At 44.5% G+C, this 27,853-nt stretch overlaps 1 long non-coding RNA gene across 2 annotated transcripts in view; it reads right to left on the bottom strand.

Annotated features, from left to right (window-relative positions):
- The window catches only part of LOC141154805 (uncharacterized), a 119,968-nt gene that overhangs the window by 66,422 nt on the left and 25,693 nt on the right, over positions 1-27,853 (bottom strand). For both annotated transcript variants that reach the window (XR_012247480.1, XR_012247481.1), the window contains exon 2: positions 3,649-3,720. This is a non-coding gene — a long non-coding RNA (uncharacterized lncRNA). The remainder of the gene's footprint in view (positions 1-3,648; positions 3,721-27,853) is intronic.

The raw sequence follows: 27,853 nt of genomic DNA, 5'->3' as shown, positions 1-27,853 counted from the left end.
ACCACTCTTTCAAGGGTCATTGATATTGTCTTTTTATTCCACTGGGACCTCCACCACTCTTCAAGGGGCATTGATATTTTCTTTTTGTTCCACTGGGACCTCCACGTCTCTTCCAAGGGGCATTAAAACCGTCTTGTTAAACCACTCTGAACTCCACGTCTCTTCCAAGGGGCATTAAAACATTCATGTTAAACAACTCCGAACTCCACATCTCTTCCAAACGCCATTAAAATTGTCTTGTTAAGCAACTGTGACCTCCACGTCTCTTCCAAGGCGCAGTGATATTGTCTTTTTATTCCACTGCGACCTCCACTACTCTTCCAAGGGGCATTGATATTGTCATTTTATTCCACTATGACCTCCACGTCTCTTCCAAGGGGCATTAAAACAGCTTAGTTAAAGCACTCTGAACTCCACGTCTCTTCCAAGAAGCATTAAAATCGTCTTGTTAAGCTACTGTGACCTCCACATCTCTTCCAAGGGTCATTGATACGGTATTTTTATTACACTGTAACCTCTACCACTCTTCCAAGGGGCATTGATATGGTCTTTTTATTACACTGGGACCTCCACCACTCTTCCAAGGGGCATTGATATTGTCCTTCTATTCCACTGGGACCTCCACTACGCTTCTAATGGGCATTGATATTGTCTTTTTATTCCTCTGGGACCTCCAGGTCTCTTCCAAGGGGCATTAAAACCGTCTTGTTAAACCACTCTGAACTCCACGTCTCTTCCAAGGGGCATTAAATCGTCTTCTTAAGCTACTGTTACCTCCACGTCTCTTCCAAGGGGCATTGATATTGTCTTTCTATTCCATTGCGACCTCCACCACTCTTCTTAGGGGCATTGATATTGTCTTTTTATTCCAATGGGACCTCCACGTCTCTTCCAAGGGGCATTAAAACCGTCTTGTTAAACCACTCTGAGCTCCACTTCTCTTCCAAGGGGCAATAAAATCGTCTTGTTGAGCAACTGTGACCTCCACGTCTGTTCCAAGGGGCATTAAAACCGTCTTATTAAACCACTCTGAACTCCATAGCTCTTCCAAGGGGCATTGAAATGTTGTTTTTAATGTCCTCTAACCTCCACGACTCCTCCAACTGGCATTGCATTTCCTCCTAATTTTAGTCAGCTTTTGCTTTTCAATGCATAGGCGAACACTAAGGGAGACCCACTCCCCAATAATGGGTAGAAGGTTTTTAGTACGCTGTAAACCACGTCTGTTTCAAGGGGCATTGCAGTTCCTCATAATTTTTGGAAAGCCTTCCATTCACTGATTAGGCCAACAGTATACAGGAGACCCAGTTGCTATAAATGGAAAAAAAGGTTTAGTTAAGGCCCTCTGACCTCTATGTCACTTCCAAGGGGCATTGGAGTGCCTCGAAACTCTTGGTAGGCATTGCACTCACTGTATGCCCTATTACTGTGTAGCTGAACCGCTCCTTTTGGTACAGAAACATATCCTACAAGACATTTGTGGCTATTTCTCATTCCTCACTGGGATTCATAATTAAATAAAGAGATCAATTACTCAATAAATGTGTTAGTCAGAAAAAATTTTATTATTACAAAAACATTTAGACACCCAATAAAATTAGTTAAAAGCCCCTAAAAGAAGAGACAGACCCCATAAAAATTGAGGCAGTGTGGTTCACAAGATATTAGAATAATAACATGACAACATAATAGATGCATATAGACTTCTAATACAGGGGAATATAACAAACATAAAAAGATCCTTCATGTATTCAGTAGATTAAAGTTTCCCCAAACAATTGTATAGAATAGCTATAATGCAAGGGCTCATGCAATACACACACAGTATAATGAATACAAAGCATATAAAATGAGTATTGCAGATAGTAATGCATCTATAATACACATAAACAGCCCTTACATGCACTTAAGTCTATGCACAATTCGAGTACCCAATGGTACATTTAGGCCATAATGCCCAGAGGGCAGATATCATACACACCCGTTGCCATGTGATTAGGGAACACACACTGCCTCGTACCCCAACGTGCATTTCGCGTGCTGCTTCATTGGGGGGTACAGAGGCAGTGCCATACCTGGTCATTTATATTGTAGATGGACACCCCGCACCTGATTATCCTGTGTAATTGGGCGCGCGCACACTGCCCACTGGGCATTGCTCTCACTCAGCCGGTGTCCAGGAAATCAAACCGAGCATGTGCGCGTAGCTTGATCCCTGGTTGGACGCCAGGCGAGGGAGGCGCTACAGTGACGCAGCGCGCGCGCGCACCACACATAAGGATGTGCGGTTCCATAGTAAGTATGGGCAAAGTTGCCCTCTCATTATTCAAATATTAATAACATTATGGGGGCAATACATAGAGTGAGTATACAGTTAATTCTGTGTTAAGATAGATGGATTGAGCCTCTTGATATATGATACGCAATTTGGTCCAAATTCTTATTCAATAATCTTTAAAAGTAAAAAGAAATACAAATAATATATGTTCCAAGTGGAAACAATTATATACATAAAACTGTAATAAGAAACAAAATATCCTAAAAACGGCCATATTCAGCCCGTCATGAATAACATTTAAACATAATTACCATTCATAATATCAATTCATATGTTTTTCAAATAATTCAAATTCATTGAATACATAGCTAAAATCCATCGTTTTTCATAGTACCCCAAACAACCCATATTAAACCTAATTTGGATTAATAAATACATGGTGTCATCCACGGATATATACTAAATAAATATTGTCATCACCAAGATCATGACTCACAGTATAATTATAATACATATATATACACAGTAATTAAAGTATATTTTTTTTACTTATCACCCTATATGTCAAATCTAGATGGATAACACAAATAGGCCAGAAATAGCAGCATAATATAATACTAACAAAGTAATGGAGTGGGTGCAGTCGCAGCAATATCTTGAACATCCAGTCATACTACCGGTAGTCATACCAGAAAAGGTGCAAAGCTCACTGAATCATTAAGGCCCTTTGGTTTAGTGGTATCAAGAATGGTGATCCATTTGGATTCCATTTTGTATAGCAGATTCCTGGCATCACCTCCCCTTGCCCCTAGGTGGATTTGATCAATTGCTCTGAAGCGTAAGAGGCGCCAGTTACAGTTGTGGAATTCTCGAAAGTGTTTGGGGATATTTTTAAGCTTGGCTACTTGTTCCAAGTCTGTTATTTTTGCCGCATTTTTAATGTCCCGCATATGTTCCAGGATTCTCACACGGAACCCTCTGGACGTTAGTCCGATATAAATTAATTTACAGGGGCAAATTGCCCAGTAAATCACGTTAGTAGAGCGACAAGTCAGCCGCTGAAGAATCCTGAAATTACGGGTTTTTTCAGAATCAAAAAGATCAAATGCCCTGTCTACCTGTGAACAGGCGCAAGGAAAACATCCCCATTTAGGTTTCCCATGACCAAAAAAGGGGCCTTCTACAGGGGGCGGTATGTAGTGGCTTCTTATGAGTATATCGCTCAAATTCTGGGATCTTCTCGGAGTTATTAGGGGTTTTGGGGATAAGATGCTTTTTAAAACAAGATCCGATAGAAGAATGGGCCAATATCTGGTAAAAATTGCATACATTTCCCTCCAATGTGTGTGATAAGATGTTATCAGTCTCACCTGTTCATCTTTATCCTTTATTTTCTTTTTCAAAAGTTGTTCCCTTGGAGTTGCCATTGCTCTGATATAGCCCTGTTGAATAACATCAGGATTGTAATTACGGGCTTTGAAGCGTTTTTTCAATTCCCTGGCTTGACCATCAAATAGAGCATCAGAGGAACATATTCTCCGAGCCTGAAGAAATTGCCCTGTTGGGATTGATTTGATCACTTGGGGGGGATGAGAGGATTTAGCGTTAAGCAAAGAGTTTACCGCTGTTTTTTTCCTATGAATGTCAGTTGAAATACGACCATCAACCCCCCTTTTAATATGTACGTCAAGGAAATCTATCTCTTCAGGGCTCAAAGAACATGTCAGTCTTATGTTCCGCCTGTTGTCAATCAATCTATTGAGAAAACATTTTAATTGATGTTCACCTCCCTGCCAAATTAAGAAGACATCATCGATGAAGCGGACCCACATGTGGACCGCCCCATCCTCCTGATCCAGAAAATCAATATAACGTTACCAATATCCCTGGAAGAGAAATGCATAAGAGGGCACACAGGATGCCCCCATGGCAGTGCTCCTCTCCTGTAGATATATCCTGTCCTTAAATAGGAAAAAATTATGTGTGAGAACATACCGCAACAACTGAAGTAACAATTCAATCAGGTGATGCTCCATATCAGTTGAATCAAGAAAAATTGTTACTGCTGTTAAGCCATCCTCATGATTAATTGATGTATATAGGGACTCAACGTCCGCAGTGGCCATAATAGTGTTATCATCCAGTATAATATCCTGGAGTCTGACCAGTAGATCCATTGAGTCCCTTATTTACGATGGCAGGTTCTGTACGAGTGGTTTAAGATAGTAATCCAGGAATTTACAGACTGGCTCACAGAGCCCATTCCTTCCAGATACTATTGGCCGTCGCGGAGATTCCATAGTATCTTTATGAATCTTTGGGAGAAGATATAGCGTGGGTACAGTGGGGTTTTTAGCAATTAGACCTTCAAATATAGATTTAGGGATAATGTTCTGATCCACTGCAGTTTCCAGAATATTCACCAATTCCTTACAAAATTTCAAAGTTGGATTATAATCCAATTTGCGATAGCAAGATGTATCTGATAGCTGCCGATAAACTTCTTTTTCATATTTGCCAGTCGGCCAAATAACGACATCACCCCCTTTGTCCGCCCTTTTAATAACCATATCTTTCATTGTTCTTAATTCTTTAAGAGCAATTCTTTGTTTACATATAATTGAGGTTATCATGGGATCTGTTGCTAGGAAGCATTCTAAGATCCTGTGTAACGAGTTTAGTAAATAACTCGATTGGAGCACAGGCGGACAAAAGGGGGAAGGTCGTTGATTTTTTCTTTATATAAGATGGAAAATTAGGTATAGCTTCTTGTTCCTTAAGGAGGGAGTCCAAGGCCAAAATAGCCTCTCTCTCCTCTGCAGTGGCATCACGGAGAAACTCATCCTGAGATCTGAAGAAGTGTCTCGTAAGCATAAGTTTACGGCCAAAAAGTTGGACATCCTTTATGGCCATAAAACAATCAAAATTTGCTACAGGTGAGAAGGTCAACCCCTTCTCAAGTACTTCTAGTTGGAGTGAGTGAGGGCGACACACAGTGGGCAGTGTGCGCACACCCAATTACACAGGATAATCAGGTGTGGGGTGTCCATCTACAATATAAATGACCAGGTATGGCACTGCCTCTGTACCCCCCAACGAAGCAGCACGCGAAATGCGCGTTGGGGTTCGAGGCAGTGTGTGTTCCCTAATCACATGGCAACGGGTGTGTATGACATCTGCCCTCTGGGCATTATGGCCTAAATCTATCATTGGGTACTTGCGTTGTGCATAGACTTAAGTGCATGTAAGGGCTGTTTATGTGTATTATAACTGCATTACTATCTGCAATACTCATTTTATATGCTTTGTATTCATTATACTGTGTGTGTATTGCATGAGCCCTTGCATTATAGCTATTCTATACAATTGTTTGGGGAAACTTTAATCTCCTGAATACATGAAGGATCTTTTTATGTTTGTTATATTCCCCTGTATTAGAAGTCTATATGCATCTATTATGTTGTCATGTTATTATTCTAATATCTTGTGAACCACACTGCCTCAATTTTTATGGGGTCTGTCTCTTCTTTTAGGGGCTCTAAACTAATTTTATTGGGTGTCTAAATGTTTTTGTAATAATAAATTTTTTTCTGACTAACACATTTATTGAGTAATTGATCTCTTTATTTAATTATGAATCCCAGTGAGGAATGAGAAATAATATATTGGAATTTGGTTATCCTCATTGCTTCGGTATCTGTATATTATACTTGAGATGAATCTTAGTATCCTATTTTGCTTACAAAGACATGTGTGGTTGACTGGCCTGATATTGATGTGAATGGTCCCTGTTCCTCCTGCTCTTTCTACTTTGCCACCACCTCATCCATCATTCATCATCTGAAGCTTTGTTTTAATGGGAGTCATAGAACTGGGATAGTAGCAGGAAAACATCCAGCAATCCTCGGAGGAGGTAGGATATGCGCCAAAATGCTGGCCACCTCAGGCCTAGCCGCTACTACATACATGCGCTTGCATTCCAAGGAACAGAAAGCTAAGGAGATGGATGGCCTCATGATCATGAATAATTTACTCGTTGTGTAGGAGGCCGACCACTGCTGCTTTCTACATTCTAAACTTTGTGTTGAAGCCTGATTGACCCAGGACCCGGAATCCTCTATGTCTGGAGGACATGTTGCATCCCTGTGTCCAACTGTGTTCCAGCTTCCACAATATTAACCCAGTGTGAAGGCGTCAGTGAGATGGACCATCCCTGGCCACATTCACATGTCCACGTGTTTGTGGTTAGGCTGTCTTTCCCACTAAATGCACTGGGGAGGGCACAGATAATGTTTTGGTATGCACGCTTGTGTATAAGGCGCACTGGGACAAATAGGGGCGGCTGGGGAATGTTTATGGACACCCGGCCACCCCTAGCCGGCTGGGGACCAAGCGTGGACACCCGGCCGCCAGGCGGCTGGGGACTGAGTATGGATACCAGGCCGCCGACGCAGCCATGACAAAGTGGCCAGATTCGGCCTCCACTTGCCTAAAAGGCCCAATTTCAAGTGCAAGCATATAAGCAGTATGGTATTGCAGCCTGGGGGTAAGTGGGTGGCAGGCTGCTTACTTGAGCTTGCATTACAAGGAATGGGGGAGGTACAACTGAACACTGCCCTGGGACAAGGACTTGCATGGGGATAGTTGCAAGACTGCATCTTCTGATGCGGCCAGGATCACTTCTGATGGGCACACTTTTAGGCAGTGACCTGGGTGTCAGAGATGCTTCCAGGGGTCTTCCCCATGCTGTTCCCATGTCTTTTCAGCACTGTATGCATGTGTCACACAGCACGTGGCCAGATAAGGTTGTAAAATGTTAAAATGACATTTCCCGGTGAATGCATTTGTCACGGTTGAAAGCAATACAAAAGTGCAAAAACGCATAAAAAATGCTACTTGTGAACATAGCCGAAGGTGTGGAGGAGTATTTTTGTTTTTGGTTATTTATTTTACCTTATACACAAGTCTTTACCCTGGAAAGGATGTTCCTTAATATATTTCACAGGAAAACAGTTTCAGTTTTGTTTTTGTATGTTTTATTGCGAGCCCGTAAAAGTGGCTTAATACTTCTGACCACGTTGTTGACAGCAGTGACCTGGGGGTCAGAAATGCTTCCTGGGGCAATCCCCATGCTGTCCCTATGTCATTTTAGCACTGTCACAATCGTTTTGGGCACTTTGTAGGTTTTCTACAGACTGCCGGGGGTGCCGCCGCAAAAATGCTCGTGTCTCCCATAGACTAACATTGGGCTCGTTGCTCGGGTCGAGCACCCGAGTATCACTGTGAGCTCGGTCCGAGCTTCGAGCACCCGAGCATTTTAGTGCTTGATCAACACAAATTGCGACCCAATATCCTTTGGTATTCTTCAGATTTCATGATGCCTTGCACATAGTCAATGCACCCAGTGCCAGAGGCAGCAAAACAACCCCAAAGCATCTATGAACCTCAACCATATTTGACTGTAGGTACTATATTCTTTTCTTCACAGGTCTCATTCCATTTTTGGTAAACAAGAATGATGTGCTGATCCAAAAAGATCTATCTTGGTCTCATCTGTCTACAAGATGCTTTCCCAGAAGGATTTTGGCTTACTCATGTACATTTTTGAAAACTGCAGGCTATCGTTTTTATGTCTCTGTGTCAGCTGTGGGGTACTCCTGGGTCTTCTGCCATAGTGTTTAATTTCATTCAAATGTTGACAGATAGTTTTCACTGACACTGATGCATCCTGAACGCGCAGGATAGCTTGGATTTATTTGGAACTTGATTGGGGCTGCTTATCCACTATCCAACCTTTCATTAATTTTTCTCTATATAAGCTACAGTGCCATGAGTTGTAAACTTCTTTGCTTTATTGTGCACTGTGGACAAAGGAACATCAAGATCTCTGGAGATGGACTTGTAACCTTGGGATTATTTTTTTCAAAAATAATATTTTTCAAAAATATATTTCAAAAATATATTTTTCAAAAATGTTGGTTCTCAAGTTCTCACACAGTTCTCTTCTCCTTTTTCTGCTTCCCATGCTTAGTGAGGCACACAGACAAGCAATATAAAGATTTAGTCAACTTCACCCCTTTTTATATGGTTTCAGATGTGTTTTTCATATTGCACTCCCCTGTTACTTCCCACAGGTAAGTTTGAATGAGCATCACATGCTTGAAACAAAATTGTTTACCCACATTTTTAGAAAGATGCTAACAATTTTGTCTGGCTCATTTTTAGGGTTTTGTGTGAAATTATGTCCAATTTGCCTTTGTTTTCTCATTTTTTTGTGTTGTTCCAATACACACAAAAGAACCAAGCATGTGTATAACAAAACTTGTGTAATTTCAAGAATTTTATGGCAGAAATACTTCATTTTTTGGAACAATTTCAAGCGTGCCTACTTTTTTGGGCCATGACTGTTTGGTATATGTTTTCACTTGGGATGAATTGTTTTAAGAAATGTGCTTCATTTTCTTCTGTTATTCCTTGTAAAAATGAAACATTTCAAAGATTTGTACACCAGTTTTATGAATTAAAAGCTTTCATGAATCGAGACCTTCATTTTTTGCTTTCATAGCCCAATGAAATGCCCACTTCACTTCTAGATAAATCCTTTGAGGGGTTTATTTTTAAAAATGAATTTGTAGATGAGACACTTCTGACTTTTTGGTACCTCACACACTATGCAAATGTGACATTGTGTAATACTCTATTTGAGTTCAAATTGAGCAAAATGGCGCTTCTTCCCTTCTAAGTTCTGCCATATGGCCAAATGATAATTTCTGAGCATATATAAATTATTTTAGTTTAAAACTAAAGTAACATTGTAATGGAAAAAACAAAATTTTTTATTTTATAAACTTCTGTGAAGCACCTGTGGGTTCTACTGGTAAACCATACCACAGGATGAATTCCTTAATTTCAAAATAAGATCACTTTTGGGGGTTCTTACTCTCTTTGCACCCCAGGGGCTCTACAAATACAATTTGACATACTCAATCCGTTCTAGCCAAAACTGCACTCCAAAAATCAAATGTACCTCCTTCCATTCTGAGCACTGCTGGATGCCCAAACATTAGTTTGTAACAAAATATAGGTTATCACATTTGTGAGAAAAATTTAGGGATAAAACAACTTTTTAGCGGAAACAATACGTAACTTTTAGTTTTGAATTCCCAATTTTTAAAATCCTGTGATGCACCTGCCAGTTCAAAACATATGCCCCCCCCTTAGGTTAATTCCTTACAAGAAAGTAGAACAAGATTGATTGATTGATCAAGAAACCTTGTTCTCCAGTAACTGGCACACACCCCGTGACTAATGGGATAAGCAAATATGACTGTCTTTAATGAGATGAGAAAAAAGCGGCACTCACCACTATTAGGACCAGTTGAAGCATTCGTATAACGCAAAATGGCTGTCATCCAAAGGGCTACCCACACCCTCCTGCAACCACTTTTTATTGTCTTGGAAATTAAGGATATAATTTTATGGGATGGTAAGTACCACTTTTTTCTCAGCTCATTGAAGACAGTTTAATTTTTTAAAGGGTGTAGTCTTCAAAATATGGTGCAACCACATGAAATGTTGAAATGCCAAATTGAGAAAAGAATAAGATGGCAGTATTGCAGGTTTTTATGTCAACTTTGAGAGATAATTCCTAAAATGGTACCAATGAAATCTACAGCTTGTACTGCAAACAAAGAAAAGCCATCATACACCTTTATCAAACAAAAAATAAAAATATAGTTATGACTCGCAATAAATGGCGAAATACTAGACGCTTTTACTTATGCACATTTTTAGAACAACCGTTGTAGTAAAACATAAAAAAAGCTTTATAAATATGGCATCACCATAACCACACTGACCCATAGAACAAAGATAACAAGTCATTTTTGCTGAAAACTGAAAATCATAAAAACACAACCCAAATAACAAAAAAACTCGGAATTGCTGGGGGGGGGGGGGTTCACAATATTGGAATTTTTTCCTGATTTTCAGTACATTATGTAATCAAATAAATATGTCAAAACTATGTCATTTACTTTATTTAAAATGATCTTCTGCCTTAAAACCACTATTGATAAAACTTAAATCCCTTTGGCACTACTCAGTGATTTCTTTCACATGAAAGTTAACATAATCATTTTAAGCAACAGGCCATTGATTTGAATGACCCTTTGTTTAGAAGATTATATCAGATTTTTAGTTGCAGAAATCAATGCGAAGTTCCATAGAGGTGTAAGCTCTCTATAAACCCCTTATATTCGGTAAATTAGTGATGGTTCCATGGCACACTGTATCAGGAGATCATTTTCACAATATTTTCTAATAACTTTTAATAGAATACTGTTCTGAATCCAGTAATTAATAAAAAAAAAGTTATGTCTAAAAAGCATAAATATAAGTGTTAATGAGCTCCAGTATGGAGCTTAATGATTTTATTACCATAGAAAATATCTTGAAGCCTCAGGTTTTCTCCATTATATGTAAATTGTAATAGTCTCCACTAGAGTTGAGCCACCCCTGTAGTGTTCGAGTTCGGTTCGGTTCATCGAACACCCGTATATTCGTCGAACTGTTCGTCGAACACCGTTAAAACCAATGGCAGGCAAACAAAAACACATAGAAACACATAGAAAACACATAGAAAACACTTCAAAGGTGTCCAAAAGCTGACAAACTGCTCAGAAGACACAACAAACACATTGAAAAGTGACAAGTACATATAGTCATGCGAAAAGAAAAGAGGTGGAGGAGTCAAAGGATTGGGAGACACAGATATAGGCATGTCATGCCCTTCTAAAATCAAGAAAGGCTGGAGTAAAAATCTAAAATCAGCCTACCAACACCCAGACATCGTGACAAGAAAATTAATAAAAGAAATATCTTTAGGTAGAATGGCGGTTCCATTCAGAACACTTTCCTTACAAGACGTAGTGGTATCCCCGTTGTAAGTTGTGCCAAAAACGGAACCCAATACATTCGGACTAATCCACCATTTGTCATATTCAAGGGGCAGGTCCGTAAACGACAACATCGACGCGGAACCAAGTACAGTAGTATATACTGTACATCCTTTGACAAGGCAATCAGGCGGATCAAGAAGTTGGGAAGGGTCACCCTAATGGCCAAAACAGACATTGATGCGGCGTTCCGGTTACTTACTACCTGTGCCTCTGAATAGTGTCCACCTATTGGGCTGCTTCTGGGAAGGAGCATACTATATAGATCGCTGTTTGCCCATGGGGTGCTCCAGATCCTGCTCACTATTTGAGGCGTTTAGTTGCTTCCTCGAATGGGTTGTAATGGACGTTTCTAAGGGGGCACATATTATCCATTACCTTGACAACTTCTTATGCCTGGGCCCAAAAGATTTGCCACAATGTAAATACATGCAGTAGTCCACCTGTGAGAAGGAGAGAGCTGGAGGGAGAGCGGACACCACAGAGCCGAGGGGTTAGATGGAGAACGGAAGAAGGAAAGAGGGCGAGGGAGGTAAGGGAGTACAGTGGAAGGCCGACCTGAGCTCCCACACGTTCCTGCTGGGCGGGGAACAGCCCTGGGAAGAAAAGCCGCTTGCGCATCCCTTTGAGGTTACGGGCACGAGCGGGCAGAGGAACTACGCTGGAGTGCGAAGCCGACACGGCCAGTCCGTTCCTGCCCGTGCGACCTCCGTGTCGCCGGGTTTGTGCCAGAGCCACGGTGGACCCTGACGGCCAGCCCCCCTCTCCAAAAACTGATGCCTGTCCGCTGGTGGGTCTAGCCCCCCCGCGGTGGGGGGGGGGGGTAACATCTGCAGAAGAAAGACGATCTTCAAGCCAAATTAAGATGTCTACTTCCTTTTGTGGACAATGTGATATGATCCCTTACTTACGGACACGCCCATCGCTACAAATTCCAGATGAGGCACAAAAACAGCAGGTGCTTCAATGGATATCAAGTGCTCCTTCAAGTGGGCTCTCCTCCACCTCAACTTCAACATCACAAATACTCCAGTCCTCAGAGGTGTCACCCCAATCGCACTTGCTTCCTCACAGCTCCCAAGTCTCCAGCTGCCTGTCTGAGTATGGGGTAACACAGATGGTTAAGTCTGCACAGCTGTTGACTCATACTATAGCCTGGGAAACGGAGGTCTGCTCCAGAGCTTCTGTTAATCCAGACGAGGAAATGATCTGCACTGATGCCCAGAATCTTTATGAGTCGGATCCAGGATCAGATGAAGAAGGTTCTAAGCATTATGTAGACCCTCGTTCCCAAACTGTAACTCCTGTTGGTGGAGACAATGATGAAGACGATGATGAGACTCAAATACCTGATTGGAGCGACAAGTTCACTTTTCGGTCATGGCAGGAAGAGGTTGGCTCAGAGGACGACGGGTGTGAGAACACACAGGGTGATGATGACGAGGTTGGAGATCCCACTTACTGTCCACCCACAGTCAGCCAGTCGATGAGGTCAGCAGAGGAGGTGGAGGAGGATGTGACTAGCCCAGGGTAGGGGGATGAATCGGTACCCGGGCCTTTGCCTGGCCTTTGGGATGTCGCGGTGGTCGGCTCCCGGGCCCATACCCTGGGGTCACTCTTTAGAATAGTGGATAATGGTTAATTTTATAAGAGTTTGTGACGCCACCTGTGGTATCTGGTGAGAAGCACCAGCACTGCAGCAGTCCACTGAGGCCGGTGATAAGGCAGCTCGATGGTATAGCTCCCCACAGGTGGAGCTAGGCCTCAGAAAAGCATATGCAGGGGGAATGCAGGAGAGGCGAGACCCAGCTGGGTCAGAGCAAGAACGGGAACGGACATGGTAGTCACTTCAGTACCTTTTACTGGTGGAAATTCAGGCACATCCCGGAGCACTGTAGGTTGAAGGGTGCATATCAGGATCCTCCCCAATGAGCGGATGTAGGGCCTCCTGTTTCTTGCCTCTGCATAGTAAGTTCCTGACCTGCCTGGAGCTAGGCCTAACTTTGTCTCTGTCCTGCGCTGGCTGACTTTGTGGTAGTGCCTTGTCTTGGAGTTCATGCTCCCAGTATGCGGGGCCTAAGCGTCTCCTTGCTCTGTTACATATCAGCACCTTAGCGATCCTGGGACTTGAAGTTCTCCAGGGATTCCGGTTATGCCTTACTGGGTCATAGAGATCCCGGTAAGCTCGGATCCGGTGTCCGGTAAATGCTTTGGGGTGAGCTGGTTAAGCTCCTCTGCCCCCTATGTACTAACTCTCCACTCACCTTCAGCCTACTTGGGCCCTCACTAGGCTATACACACTATCGGCAGCTTGCCTCACTTCACCAATCTTATGGTGCCGCCATACCTTAAGCTCTAACTGGGCTCCCTGAATCTAGCTAGCAGGAGCCTCGTGCTCCACTGCTGAACTATTAACTGAGTTTTCTAGACTAGACTGTGCTCCACTGCTGACTGACTTCTCTTAGGCTTCTCTACTACAGGAACTCTTCAGAGGAACTGAACTGCCTAGCTCCACCTTCACTATTTATATCCCTAACGGGCTCCCTCTGCTGGTCTGAGGTGGAAGGTGGAGATGTGTGAATTTTTATGGGAGCCTCTTGTGAAGGATTCCATCAATGCACTCGTCTAGGATCTGTGATACCTAGCGCAGATGCTATTGATAAAGAGATTAGGTTGCGCCTTCCTGGACAGAGACGGATTACAGGAAGCACGTCAACAACTGCATCCTCAACCAAAACGCTGCCTCTGACCACAAGTCGTGGTGGCTCTTCAGGTCGCATGGGCTCTAAGCCTTGCATAGCCTGTGCATTTTTTCAGATCGATAAGGATGACCCAACTCATGTTATCTGTAATATTTGTCACCAAAAGCTAAGTAGAGGCCAAAAAATCCATAGTTTGAGTACTTCATGCATGAACCGTCACATGGATATGAAGCATAAGTTGCAGTGGGAAGCTCACTGTGCTACAATGCGGCCTAGCGTGCCGGGCCAACCACCGTCCGCCCCATCTTGTGCATCCGCGGCCTTTTCATCCTCTGTGACAGGGGGGACAGCAATCACACATGTTTTTGGACGCAGACCTGTCACCTCTTTACCCGCAACAGCCAGTGTGATTGGCAGGTCATCATTTCAGTTTGGAAGTGGAAACACCAGCTGGTGTTGAGCGCTCTCCGACATCGAGAGCACCACCTTTGGATCAAGGCAACCTAGCTTTTCCACATGCGTCATCCTCACAGACTGGCAGTTTGCCGGGGACACCCTACTCAACCCTGTCTAAGCACAACAGCCAGCCCTCGGTCCCTCAGATGTGGACAAATAAAAGACCATTTCCTCCTAGCCATGACAAAGCTAAGAGGTTGAATTTCACCATCTGCAAGCTGTTGACTACCGAAATGCTGTCTTTCTGCCTGGTGGACACAGAGGATTTTCGAGACCTTATGTCCGTCGCAGTGCCCCAGTACCAAATGCCCAGTCGGCACTACTTCTCAAAGAAAGGTGTGCCTGCGCTACACCAGCATGTCGCACCAACATCACCGCTTCTTTGAGAAACTCTGTGTGTGACAGGGTGCATTTCACCACAGACACTTGGACGAGTAGGTTGAGGTGGTTGATGGTGGTTGTAGTGCAGGGAATCAGGAATGAACACAGAGTCCGTGTGATGCAGTCCCAAGATCTTTACTCACAGTTGTTGCAGTCCAGATTACAGGTACAAGAGAAATCTCCCCAGTCGTGCTGTGCATACTCAGTGAGGGGCTCAGTCCACCCCCAGATAGCTCCAGAATACTTAGCAGGACCCCCTTCCATGTGTCCTTTCTCCTGCCTTCTCAATGCACCTCACACCCAGTGACACTTCTATCCGGTATCCTCGAGCCTTGGCGGGCGACGTGTGTTACATCCCCTGGGTCCTTTGTGGCTACCTTCTTAGTGAGACTGGTGTGGACTTTGGCCTGCAGTACATGAAATGCTGCAGCCTCTGGTTTCTAGTTGAGCCTTGCTGTTTCTCCGCTAGTTGAGGGACCAGTTCCCCTTATCTGACCTGACCCCTATACCTCCGGGTAGCAACGGGCATACGGGTGGCCTTCTGCACTGCCCGTACCCCTAGGGTCACTTCGGTTCCTGGAGCCTTCCTGCTCCCACTCCTCTCTTCTCTCCTTCAGTCCTGGGCCTCCCAGGCTAGGCCCGCCTCCGGAGCAGAGCTCATGAGAAGCCTCTGCTCCTGTCACTTCTCCTCCTCTGACTGGCTTGCTCTTTCTAAGATGGCTTCCTATTTATACTCTCCCTGTCATGTGCTCTACTAAGCTTCTTTCTCCACCCACACCCACTACATAGTACCCTCCCGCCAGCTAGGGACCTGGGACTGTGCTCTCCCTTAGGAGCAATCTCGCCTTACCCCCACTGCGGGTATGTGTTGGATGCAGGTGTTAGGGTCCCTGAGCCATATTCCTTCCTTACCTGAGGGTGAGATACCACACCTCTGGGTGAGATGCAGTACCTCTGTGGCGACTGAACCCTCACGGGCGCCACACACCCTTCTGCACAGTTTTGAAATGGCGACGAAGATGTTTAGTGCTGACGATGCCAATATCAGCATGACTATTCCAGTGATTTACATGCTGGAGCACACGTTAAACAGAATTCAGAGTCAGGTGGTGGGACAAGAGGAGGCGGAGGAAGTAGAGGAGGAGTCGTATACGGAAGGGATAACATCTCCAAGGTCCAGACGGTCGGCAGCACCAAAGCGGCAGGCATGGGGGGTGGGGTAGAGGGATTAACTAGGGCGCATGGTAGCAGCCAAACTGTTGAGGAAGGTGCAGGAGCCGAGGAAGAAGTGGAGGACGAACTGTCGATGGACATGGAAGACTCATCAAATGAGGGAGAACTTGATCACATTTCTGATGTGTGAGGTTAGAGGGAGAGGGCAGAGGAAGGAAGCATGATTCATACCTCGCTACCAACACAATAATGACTTGGTCCTCCTGGATGAGCAAGACACATGAGTGCCTTCTTGCTGCACTACCTGCAACATGACCCTTGGATTGTCAGAATTCGAAGTAATCCCGACTACTGGGTTGCCAGTGCCACACTCTTAGATCCCTAGTACAAAAGTAAATTTGACGAAATAATTTCTGCCATAGAAAGGGATTCAAGCATGCAGGAGTATCAGCAGAGGCTGTTGCAGATTCTTACTAGTGTTGAGCCACCCCCGTAGTGTTCGAGTTCGGTTCGGTTCGTCGAACACCCGTTTGTTCGCCGAACTGTTCGTCGAACACCTTCGAACACCGTTAAAACCAATGGCAGGCAAACAAAACACATAGAAACACATAGAAAACACCTTCAAAGGAGTCCAAAAGCTGACAAACTGCTCAGAAGACACAACTAACACATGGAAAAGTGACAAGTACATATAGTCATGTGAAAAGAAAAGAGGTGGAGGAGTAAAAGGATTGGGAGACACAGATATAGGCATGTCATGCCCTTCTAAAATCCAAAAAGTGAGAAGCCGCCACGGCCAGTCCGCTCCTGCCCGTGCCACCTCCGTGTCGCCGGGTTTGTGCCAGAGCCGCGGTGAACCCTGATGGCCAGCCCCCCTCTCCCAATACTGGTGCCTGTCCGCTGGTGGGTCGAGCGAGCCCCCCTGTGGTGGAGGCAGCTCTAAGCTTTTTAATTTAAATTGTCTCTCTAATTTGAATGAATACACTTTAAATCCATTTACAAGGATCTATTGGAGGGCAAGTCTCATGCCAGCAGCCGCGTAATTCCAGCTCCAGTAGCGTCCACTAAAGCTGCTGCAGTTAAAAAGCTTTTATAAGGATCGAGCTCGGCTGTCCACCGCAAGGCATCCTATTGCCAGTCCCAGCCCCTATGCCTTGGGGTGCCTCCTAATGCTCTTCACTGAGTATCCCGTGGTCCCGAAGCATTTCCTTTGAAAAAATTAAGTGTCCAAACTACAGGTGGTGTAGCTTGCTTAACAGCCGGGATAATCCGCTGACTAGCAGACACTGCTACTAGGCACAAAGTATTTCCTGGGCTAGATGCAGTTAAAAATTTGTAATTAGATACTCTCGTTGGATGCTGAGAAAGCATTCCATAGAGTCTCCTGGCACGCCATATATGATTCTCTTAAAAAGCTTGGGGTAGGGGTCTAGGAGACCCTTTTATAGCCAAAATCACGGCCCTGTATCGCAATACGTCACCTAGGCTGAAGATAAATGGAACTGTAGCACCCTGAGGGCTCAGTTGCTACAGAGGTATTGCACCTCACCCAGAGGTGTGATATCTCACTCTCAGGTAAGGATGGAGTGTGGATCAGGACCCGACACCTGCATGCATTACACCACATTGCCGTGGGGCAGGGCGACCAATATGCCCCTGAGATGGGCACGATAGTCCCTGTCCCTGGCTGGAGTGGGGGGAGGGAACACTGAGGAAGGGGAACCCTGTAGTGCAGGAGCAGGGAGGAAGCAGTTCCTGGGTGCATTGAGAAGGGAGTATAAAAGGTGGGCACCATCTTAGTTCAGTGTAGAGAAGTCTGAGCAGAAGTGACAGGGAGCAGGGGCTCTGCATGAGCTCTGCTCCGGAGGCGGGCCTAGTAACAGAGGCCCAGGCCTGGAAGAGGGAAAAGGAAGGAAGAGGAGCGGAGAAGGCTCCAGGAATGAGGAACGAAGGGATCCCAGGAGTGCGGACGGGCGAGTCGCCACCGCACGCCCGAATCCACCTGCGTGGAGGGGTCAGGCCAAAGGGGGAGACCGGTCCCTGAAACAAGTGGAGGCAGGAAACGGCCCTCAGCTAGAAACCGGAGGCTGTGACATTTTATGTGGCGCAGCCCCTCCCTACACCCGCTAGGAATGCACCACATAGGGTCAGGGAAACTGGCGCCAAGTTTACCAAGAGGAGGCCCGAGGCAGCCGGACAGAAGGGTTGGTAAGAAAGGCCAGACAAGGGACACACAAAGGGGGTCCTGTGAAGCGCTCCAAAGTTATCTGGGAGTTGTCTGAGCCCCTCACCTGGTGAGCACAGTACGACGTGGGCAGCCGTTACCTGCAGACGTGGTCTGGATAATAAGAACTGTGAGTAAAGGCCCTGGACTGCATCACTGACTCCGTGTCGTTACTGCTGCTGCCCTGCACCATCACCCCCAACCTCCGCATACACTGCCCTGAGGCTATACTCCTCCCGTGGGGAGTTATGCTACGCTCTGCTGCACCCACAACACCAGCCTCAGCGGTCTGCCCTGCAGCGGCGGTTCACTCTGACTGCAATCCACGGGTGGCGTAGTCGGACATTTAAACATCAAAACCACATAAATAGTTCCGCCACTGGTTTGACCGCCCTGAGCCACGGAACCGGGTCGCCGCCACGGAGACTACAACCACCAGCATCCACCAAAAAGGGTCCGGCTCCGGGTGTCCCAAGGCCCAGGGGTTGCATCAGAACATTTTCATCACCTTTCACAATCAGCAATGGGACAAGGCAGGGATGTCCTCTGTCTCCTCTCTTTTACATCCTAGTGACGGAGCACCTGCTCTCATCAATTCGCCATAACCCCAATATTAGGTGGATTGAGGTGGGAGGCACCAAGTACAAGTGCTCTCTAATTGCTGATTATGTCCTAGTATATATCACTCAATAACATATATCCATCCATGCTGTTATGGCTGAAATAGATCACTTTGTTACATGGTCAAATTTTAAAATCAATGCAGCGAAGTCTGAGGCCCTTGATGTCTCCCTCCCCAAATCCATACAGGATTCCATCCAGTCCAACTTTCCCTTTGCCTGGCCCTCACAGGGTATCAAATACTTAGGAATTCCTATTCATAGAGACCTCTCCCATCTATGTTATCTTAATTTTGGGCCCTTTATTGAACAACTCCATACAGACCACGGTTGGCAAGTTAGAACTGTAAGATTCACTACCTGAACCACTGGTGTTTTGTGGAAAAGCACATGTACACTGTGTTCCAAATTATTATGCAAAAAGTGTTTAGGAGTGATAAGGGAAGAATTTGTTTGTTTGTCAGTTAAACTCATTGATGGTGATGTGTGTCAGGGCGCTTTATATCACTGTAAGCAATTGCAGACACCTGTGCTAATTAGTTTGGCAGGTGTGTCCAATGAAAGGCAAGACTACTTAAGAAGGCTGTCCCACATTATTAAGCAGCCTACATTTTCTGCCAAAATGGGAAAGAAACAGGATGTGTCGGCTGCTGAGAAGCAACAAATTGTGGAGTGTTTAGGTCAAGGCATGACTACAATCAACATTGTGCGATGATCAGGATGAAGTGTCTTGGCAATCAAGAAGTATGTAGCTGATTCACAGTACACACGTGTGCGTGCTGATAAGGGCAAATTGAGGACTCTTTCCTACAGGCAATTACGTCAGGTTAAAAAAGCAGCGGCAAAAATGCCTTGTCATAGCAGCAGACAAGTTTTTGAAGCTGCTGGTGCCTCCAACGTCCCTCGAACAACAAGATGCAGGGTCCTTCAGAGGTTTGCAGCTGTCGACCTCCTCTATCCACTTCACACAAGCAGAAACGGCTCCAGTGGGCCAAACATTACATGAAGACTGATTTCAAAACTGTTTTGTTCACGGATGAGTGCCGTGCAACGCTCGATGGTCCAGATGGATGGAGTGGAGGATGGCTGGTTGATGGACACCCCACACAAACACGGCTACAGCGCCAACAAGGAGGAGGTGGAGTAATGTTTTGGGCTGGAATCATGGGGAGAGAGATTGTCGGCCCCTTTAGGATCCCTGAAGGGGTAAAGATGAACTCCATAATGTATGTGGAGTTTCTCAAACAGCACTTCCTGCCATGGTTCAAGAAGAAGAACCGTGTATTCCACAGCAAGATCATTTTTATGCATGATAATGCACCATCTCATAAGCAACAGCTCTGGGAGGGTATTCTGTCCTCATGCAAAATAACTGAAGCAGAAACCATCCAAAACCTGACAAATTCAAAGGACGAGAGAGTTCAGAAGCTCCTTTCGAACAAGGGGTCCTATGTGAAAATGTAACATCACCTAGAATAAAGTTTTGAGTTGAAAACTGTTTGATTTCAGTTTCTAATAACCTGCTAATGCTTATAATTTCAAAAATAACCATTTTTTTGGTCTTTATTAAAATGAAAAGGTTGATCGAAAAGTTTGGGGGATCTAAGAGTGTGGCAACCCAGTAGTCAGGATTACTTCGAATTCTGACAATATGAGGGTCATGTTGCAGGTAGTGCAGCAAGAAGGCACTTATGTGTCTTGCGCATCTCGGAGCCCCAAAATTATTTTCGGGCTAGATGCAGCTAAAAATTATTTTTAATTTTAAATCTGGTGGAGCTTAGTATAGATGGCCTAATAGAATCAGTGCTGCACACTGCTACAAAGCCCAAATTATTTTCCAGCCAAGATACAGATAAACATGATTAGTAATTTGAAAGCTTAAAACGGTTGGTGAGGTGATTTTAACCAATCATCAAGCTTTTACTCTCCCCAGGATGACACAGGGGTAGAAAAGTCGTTTCGGATCCATGATTTGTTCATCTTTATGAACGTGAGTCTATCTACATTATCAGTGGAGAGCCGCGTGCGCTTATCTGTCAGCACACCACCAGCAGCGCTGAACACACGCTCAGACAGAACGCTGGCTGCGGAGCATGACAAGATCTCCAAGGCATAAGTGGCTAGCTCTGGCCATTTATCCAGATTGGAAGCCCAAAAAGAGCAAGGGTAGAGTGACACAGTCATGGCTTCAATGTTTACTTGGAGATACTCCTGTACCATCGTCTCTAGGCGTTGACTATGTGTCAGACTTCTTGTCTCCTGCGGCCTTGCAAAGGATGGGCTAAAAAAGTGGTGAAATGATTCCCCAAAATTGATGTTACCAGCAGATACTGTGGTTCTGATAGGTTTGAGTGCTGAACACTCGACGGTCCCACAGTTGGCAAGTTGGAACTGTGAGATTCACTACGTGCATCACTGGTGTTTTGTGGAAAAGCACGTGTAAGATTCTGCAACAGTCTCTGCTGATACTCCTGCATGCCTGCATCCCTTTCTATGGCAGGAATAATTTCTGCAAATTTACTTTTGTACCGGGGATCTAACAGTGTGGCAACCCAGTAGTCAGGATTATTTCTAATTCTCACAATTCGAGGGTCATGTTGCAGGTAGTGCAGCAAGAAGGCACTCAAGTGTGTTGCGCATCCAGGAGCACCAAGACCCTGTTGTGTTGGTGGCGAGGTAACAATCATGCTTCCTTCCTCTGTCCTCTCCCCCCAACCTCGCACAACAGAAATGTGATCAAGGTCTCCCTCATCTGATGAGTCTTCCATCAGTTCGTCCTCCACTTCTTCCTGGGCTCCTGCACCTTCCTCACTAGTTTGGCTTCTACCATGCGCCCTGGTAAAACCATCTCCCCCGCCCTCACATGCCTGCCGCCTTGGTGCTGTCGGCCGTCTGGACCTTGCAGATGTTAGCCCTTCCGCATACAACTCCTCCTCCTCTACTTTCTCCACCTCCTCTTGTGCCACCACCTGACTCCGAATTCTGTTTAACATGTGTTCCAGCATGTAAATCACCGGAATAATCATGCTGATAATGGCATCGTCAGCACTAAACATCTTCGTCGCCATTTCAAAACTGTGCAGAAGGGTGCATAGGTCCCTGATCTGAGACCACTCCTCCAGCATGATTTGCCCCACCTCTGGATCTCGTTGGCCCAGGCTATATGTCAGAACGTATTGCACCAGGGCTTGTCAGTGCTGCCACAGTCGCTGCAACATGTGCAGAGTTGAATTCCACCGGGTAGGCACATCGCATTTTAGCCGTTGAAGTGGCAGGCCCAACGACTTCTGTAGAGATGTAAGTCGCTGAGCTGCGGGATGCGAACGGCGGAAGTGAGCACACAGCGACCGTGCCCTCTGCAGAAGGACATCTAGTCCGGGATAGTGGGCTAAAAATTGCTGGACAACCAGGTTCAACACGTGAGCCATACAAGGCACGTGTGTGACATTGCCCCGGCGAAGGGCCGCACCCAGGTTTGCAGCATTGTCGCACACGGCCTTCCCTGGTTTCAGGTCCAGTGGAGACAACCATTCATGAAATTGGTTCTCCAGAGCTGACCACAACTCCTCAGCTGTGTGACTCACATTTCCCAGACATTTCAAAGTAAAAACCACCTGATGACGTTGAGCCCTACTGCCAGCATAGTAAGGAGGTGTGCAGAATCCCTTCTGCGCAGTTAGAAAGCTTGTGGCATGACCAGACAGGCTTTGGGTGCAGGTGGAGGACCAAGAGGAGGTTGAGGAGGCAGAAGCAGTGAAGGAACTTTGAGATAAAGAGGATTGATGCACAACTGGTGGGGACGGCAAGACTTGGACAGCAGCCCCTTGTCCTGCTGTCACCATAGTTAACCAGTGCCCAGTCAGTGACATGTAACGCCCCTGTCCAAGTGTCTGTGGTGAAATGCACCCTGTCACACACAGAGTTTCTCAAAGAAGCGGTGATGTTGTGTGCAACATGCTGGTGGAGCGCAGGCACACCTTTCTTTGAGAAATAGTGCCGACTGGGCATCTGGTACTGGGACACTGCGACGGATATAAGGTCTTGAAATTCCTCTGTGTCCACCAGGCGGAAAGGCAGCATTTCTGTAGCCAAGAGGTTGCAGATGGTGAAATTCAACCTCTTAGCTTTCTCTTGGCTAGGAGGAAATGGTCTTTTACTTGTCCACATCTGAGGGACCGAGGGCTGGCTATTGTGCTTAGACGGGCTTGATAAGGGTGTGCCCGGCAAACTGCAGGTCTGTGAGGAAGATGCAGGCGGACATGTTAGGTTGCCTTGATCCAAAGGTGGTGCTATCGATGTCGGACAGCGCTCAACACCAGCTGGTGTTACCACCTCCAAAGAAAATGATGACCTGCCAATCACGCTGGCTGTTGCGGGTAAAGAGGTGGCAGGTCTGCGCCCCAAAACAGGTGTGACTGCTGTCCCCCCAGTCACAGAGGATGAAGAGGCCGCGGATGCACAAGATATGGCAGACGGTGGTTGGCCCGGCCGGCTAGGCCGCATTGCAGCATAGTGAGCTTCCCACTGCAACTTATGCTTCATGTCCATGTGCCGGTTCATGCATGAAGTACTCAAACTATGTATTTTTTGGCCTCTACTTAGCTTTTGCTGACAAATGTTACAGATAACACGAGTTGGGTCATCTTTTTCGATCTGAAAAAATGCCCTGGCTATGCAAGGCTTAGCACCCATGCGACCTGAAGAGCCACCACGACTTGTGGTGAGAGGCAGAGTTGTGTTTGAGGATGCAGTTGTTGACGTGCTTCCAGTACTACGTCTCTGTCCAGGAAGGCGCAACCTGACCTCGTCGTCACTAGCATCCTCCTCCACCTCCTCTGCTGACCTCATCTCTTGGATGACTGTGGGTTGACAGTAAGTGGGATCTCCAACCTCACCATCATCACCCTGTGCGTTATCACACCCGTCGTCCTCAGAGCCAACCTGTTCCTGCCCTGACAAAAAACTAAAGTTGTCGCTCCAATCAGGTATTTGAGTCTCATCATCGTCTTCCTCATTGTCTCCACCAACAGGAGTTACAGTTTGGGAATGAGGGTTTACATTATGGTCAGAACCTTCTGCGTCTGGTCCTGGATCCGACTCATAAAGATTCTGGGCATCAGTGCAGATAATTTCCTCGTCTGGATTCACAGAAGCGCTGGAGTCGACCTCTGATTCCCAGGCTATAGTATGAGTAAACAGCTCTGCAGACTCAACCATCTGTTCTACCTCATACTCAGACGGGCAGCTGGAGATTTGGGAGCTGTGAGGAAGCAAGTGCGATTGGGGTGACACCTTTGAGGACTGGAGTATTTGTGATGTTTAAGTTGATGTGGAGGAGAGCCCACTTAAAGGAACACTTGATATCCGTTGAAGCACCTGATGTTTTTGTGCCTCATCTGGAATTTGTAGCGATTGGCGTGGCCGTAAGAAAGGGATCTTATCACATTGTCCGCTAAAAGAAGTAGACATTTTAGTTTGGCTGGAAGATGGTCTTTCCTCTGCAGATGTTACTGTTACTTTAACACCAACCCCACGGACACAACCTTTTTTCCCCTTCCCAACATGCCTTTTCCCCTTTCCACCAGCAGCAGGCCTTTTTCCACTCATTTTGGTGGTTAACTAATTCACAACTCTGGAGTTGTTTGCACAAAAAAACAATGGATGGGAACCGAGCTGAGCTGAGTGGCCAAACTGTGGTATTAGGCCAAAACTATTGGCTGGGTTAGATGCAGAAAAAAAATATATTCAATTTGCAACCTGATGGAGGTCAGTATAGATGAACTAATAGAACAAGTCCCACACACAGCTAGAAGCCCAAATATTTTTTCAGAGGTAGATGCAGAAAAAAAATATATTCAGTTTGCAACCTGATGGAGGTCAGTATAGATGGACTAATAGAGAAAGTCCCACACACTGCTAGAAGGCCAAATATTTTTTCAGAGCTAGATGCAGACAAAAAATTATTTTTAATTTGCAACCTGATGGAGGTCAGCATAGATGGACTAATAGAGAAAGTCCCACACAATGCTAGAAGGCCAAATATTTTTTCAGAGCTAGATGCAGATAAAAATTATTTTTAATTTGCAACCTGATGGAGGTCAGTATAGATGGACTAATAGAGAAAGTACCACACACTGCTAGAAGGCCAAATATTTTTTCAGAGCCAGATGCAGATAAAAATTATTTTTAATTTGCAACCTGATGGAGGTCAGTATAGATGGACTAATAGAGAAAGTCCCATACACTGCTAGAAGGCCAAGTATTTTTTCAGAGATAGATGCAGATAAAAATTATTTTTAATTTGCAACCTGATGGAGGTCAGTATAGATGGACTAATAGAGAAAGTCCCACACACTGCTAGAAGGCCAAATATTTTTTCAGAGCTAGATGCAGACAAAAAATTATTTTTATTTTGCAACCTGATGGAGGTCAGTATAGATGGACTAATAGAGAAAGTCACACACACTGCTAGAAGGCCAAATATTTTTTCAGAGCTAGATGCAGATAAAAATTATTTTTAATTTGCAACCTGATGGAGGTCAGTATAGAAGGACTAATAGAGAAAGTCCCACACACTGCTAGAAGGCCAAATATTTTTTCAGTGCTAGATGCAGATAAAAATTATTTTTAATTTGCAACCTGATGGAGGTCAGTATAGATGGACTAATAGAGAAAGTCGCACACACTGCTAGAAGGCCAAATATTTTTTCAGAGCTAGATGCAGACAAAAAATTATTTTGAATTTGCAACGTGATGGAGGTCAGTATAGATGGACTAATAGAACAAGTCCCACACACTGCTAGAAGGCCAAATATTTTTTCAGAGCTAGATGCAGAAAAAAATTATATTCAGTTTGCAACCTGATGGAGGTCAGTATAGATGGACTAATAGAACAAGTCCCACACACTGCTAGAAGCCCAAATATTTTTTCAGAGCTAGATGCAGAAAAAAATTATATTCAATTTGCAACCTGATGGAGGTCAGTATAGATGGACTAATAGAGAAAGTCCAACACACTGTTAGAAGGCCAAATATTTTTTCAGAGCTAGATGCAGACAAAAAATATTTTGAATTTGCAACCTGATGGAGGCCAGTGTAGGTGGACTAATAGAACAAGTCCCACACACTGCTAGAAGGCCAAATATTTTTTTAGAGCTAGATGCGGACAAAAAATTATTTTGAATTTGCAACGTGATGGAGGTCAGTATAGATGGACTAATAGAACAAGTCCCACACACTGCTAGAAGGCCAAATATTTTTTCAGAGCTAGATGCAGAAAAAAATTATATTCAGTTTGCAGCCTGATGGAGGTCAGTATAGATGGACTAATAGAACAAGTCCCACACACTGCTAGAAGCCCAAATATTTTTTCAGAGCTAGAAGCAGAAAAAAATTATATTCAATTTGCAACCTGATGGAGGTCAGTATAGATGGACTAATAGAGAAAGTCCCACACACTGCTAGAAGGCCAAATATTTTTTCAGAGCTAGATGCAGAAAAAAATTATATTCAGTTTGCAACCTGATGGAGGTCAGTATAGATGGACTAATAGAACAAGTCCCACACACAGCTAGAAGCCCAAATATTTTTTCAGAGGTAGATGCAGAAAAAAAATATATTCAGTTTGCAACCTGATGGAGGTCAGTATAGATGGACTAATAGAACAAGTCCCACACACTGCTAGAAGCCCAAATATTTTTTCAGAGCTAGAAGCAGAAAAAAATTATATTCAATTTGCAACCTGATGGAGGTCAGTATAGATGGACTAATAGAGAAAGTCCCACACACTGCTAGAAGGCCAAATATTTTTTCAGAGCTAGATGCAGGCAATAAATTATTTTGAATTTGCAACCTGATGGAGGCCAGTGTAGGCGGACTAATAGAACAAGTCCCACAAACTGCTAGAAGGCCAAATATTTTTTCAGAGGTAGATGCAGAAAAAAATTATATTCAGTTTGCAACCTGATGGAGGTCAGTATAGATGGACTAATAGACCAAGTCCCACACACAGCTAGAAGCACAAATATTTTTTCAGAGGTAGATACAGAAAAAAATTATATTCAGTTTGCAACCTGATGGAGGTCAGTATAGATGGACTAATAGAACAAGTCACACACACAGCTAGAAGCCCAAATATTTTTTCATAGGTAGATGCAGAAGAAAAATATATTCAGTTTGCAACCTGATGGAGGTCAGTATAGATGGACTAATAGAGAAAGTCCCACACACTGCTAGAAGGCCAAATATTTTTTCAGAGCTAGATGCAGATAAAAATTATTTTTAATTTGCAACCTGATGGAGGTCAGTATAGATGGACTAATAGAGAAGGTCCCACACACTGCTAGAAGGCCAAATATTTTTTCAGAGCTAGATGCAAAAAAAAATTATATTCAGTTTGCAACCTGATGGAGGTCAGTATAGATGGACTAATAGGACAAGTCCCACACACAGCTAGAAGCCCAAATATTTTTTCAGAGGTTGATGCAGATAAAAACTATTTTTAATTTGCAACCTGATGGAGGTCTGTATAGATGGACTAATAGAGATAGTCCCACACACTGCTAGAAGGCCAAATATTTTTTCAGAGCTAGATGCAGACAAAAAATTATTTTGAATTTGCAACGTGATGGAGGTCAGTATAGATGGACTAATATAACAAGTCCCACACACTGCTAGAAGGCCAAATATTTTTTCAGAGCTAGATGCAGAAAAAAATTATATTCAGTTTGCAACCTGATGGAGGTCAGTATAGATGGACTAATAGAACAAGTCCCACACACTGCTAGAAGCCCAAATATTTTTTCAGAGCTAGATGCAGAAAAAAATTATATTCAATTTGCAACCTGATGGAGCTCAGTATAGATGGACTAATAGAGAAAGTCCCACACACTGCTAGAAGGCCAAATATTTTTTCAGAGCTAGATGCAGACAAAAAATTATTTTGAATTTGCAACCTGATGGAGGCCAGTGTAGGTGGACTAATAGAACAAGTCCCACACACTGCTAGAAGACCAAATATTTTTTCAGAGCTAGATGCAGAAAAAAATTATATTCAGTTTGCA

Source organism: Phyllobates terribilis, unplaced genomic scaffold, assembly GCF_046119375.1.
Source record: "Phyllobates terribilis strain yellow unplaced genomic scaffold, ASM4611937v1 Scaffold_7__3_contigs__length_470593459, whole genome shotgun sequence".
Classification (NCBI taxonomy): Eukaryota; Metazoa; Chordata; class Amphibia; order Anura; family Dendrobatidae; genus Phyllobates; species Phyllobates terribilis.
Note: the sequence above shows the minus strand (reverse complement) of the source record. Positions and strands in the feature narration are given on the sequence as shown.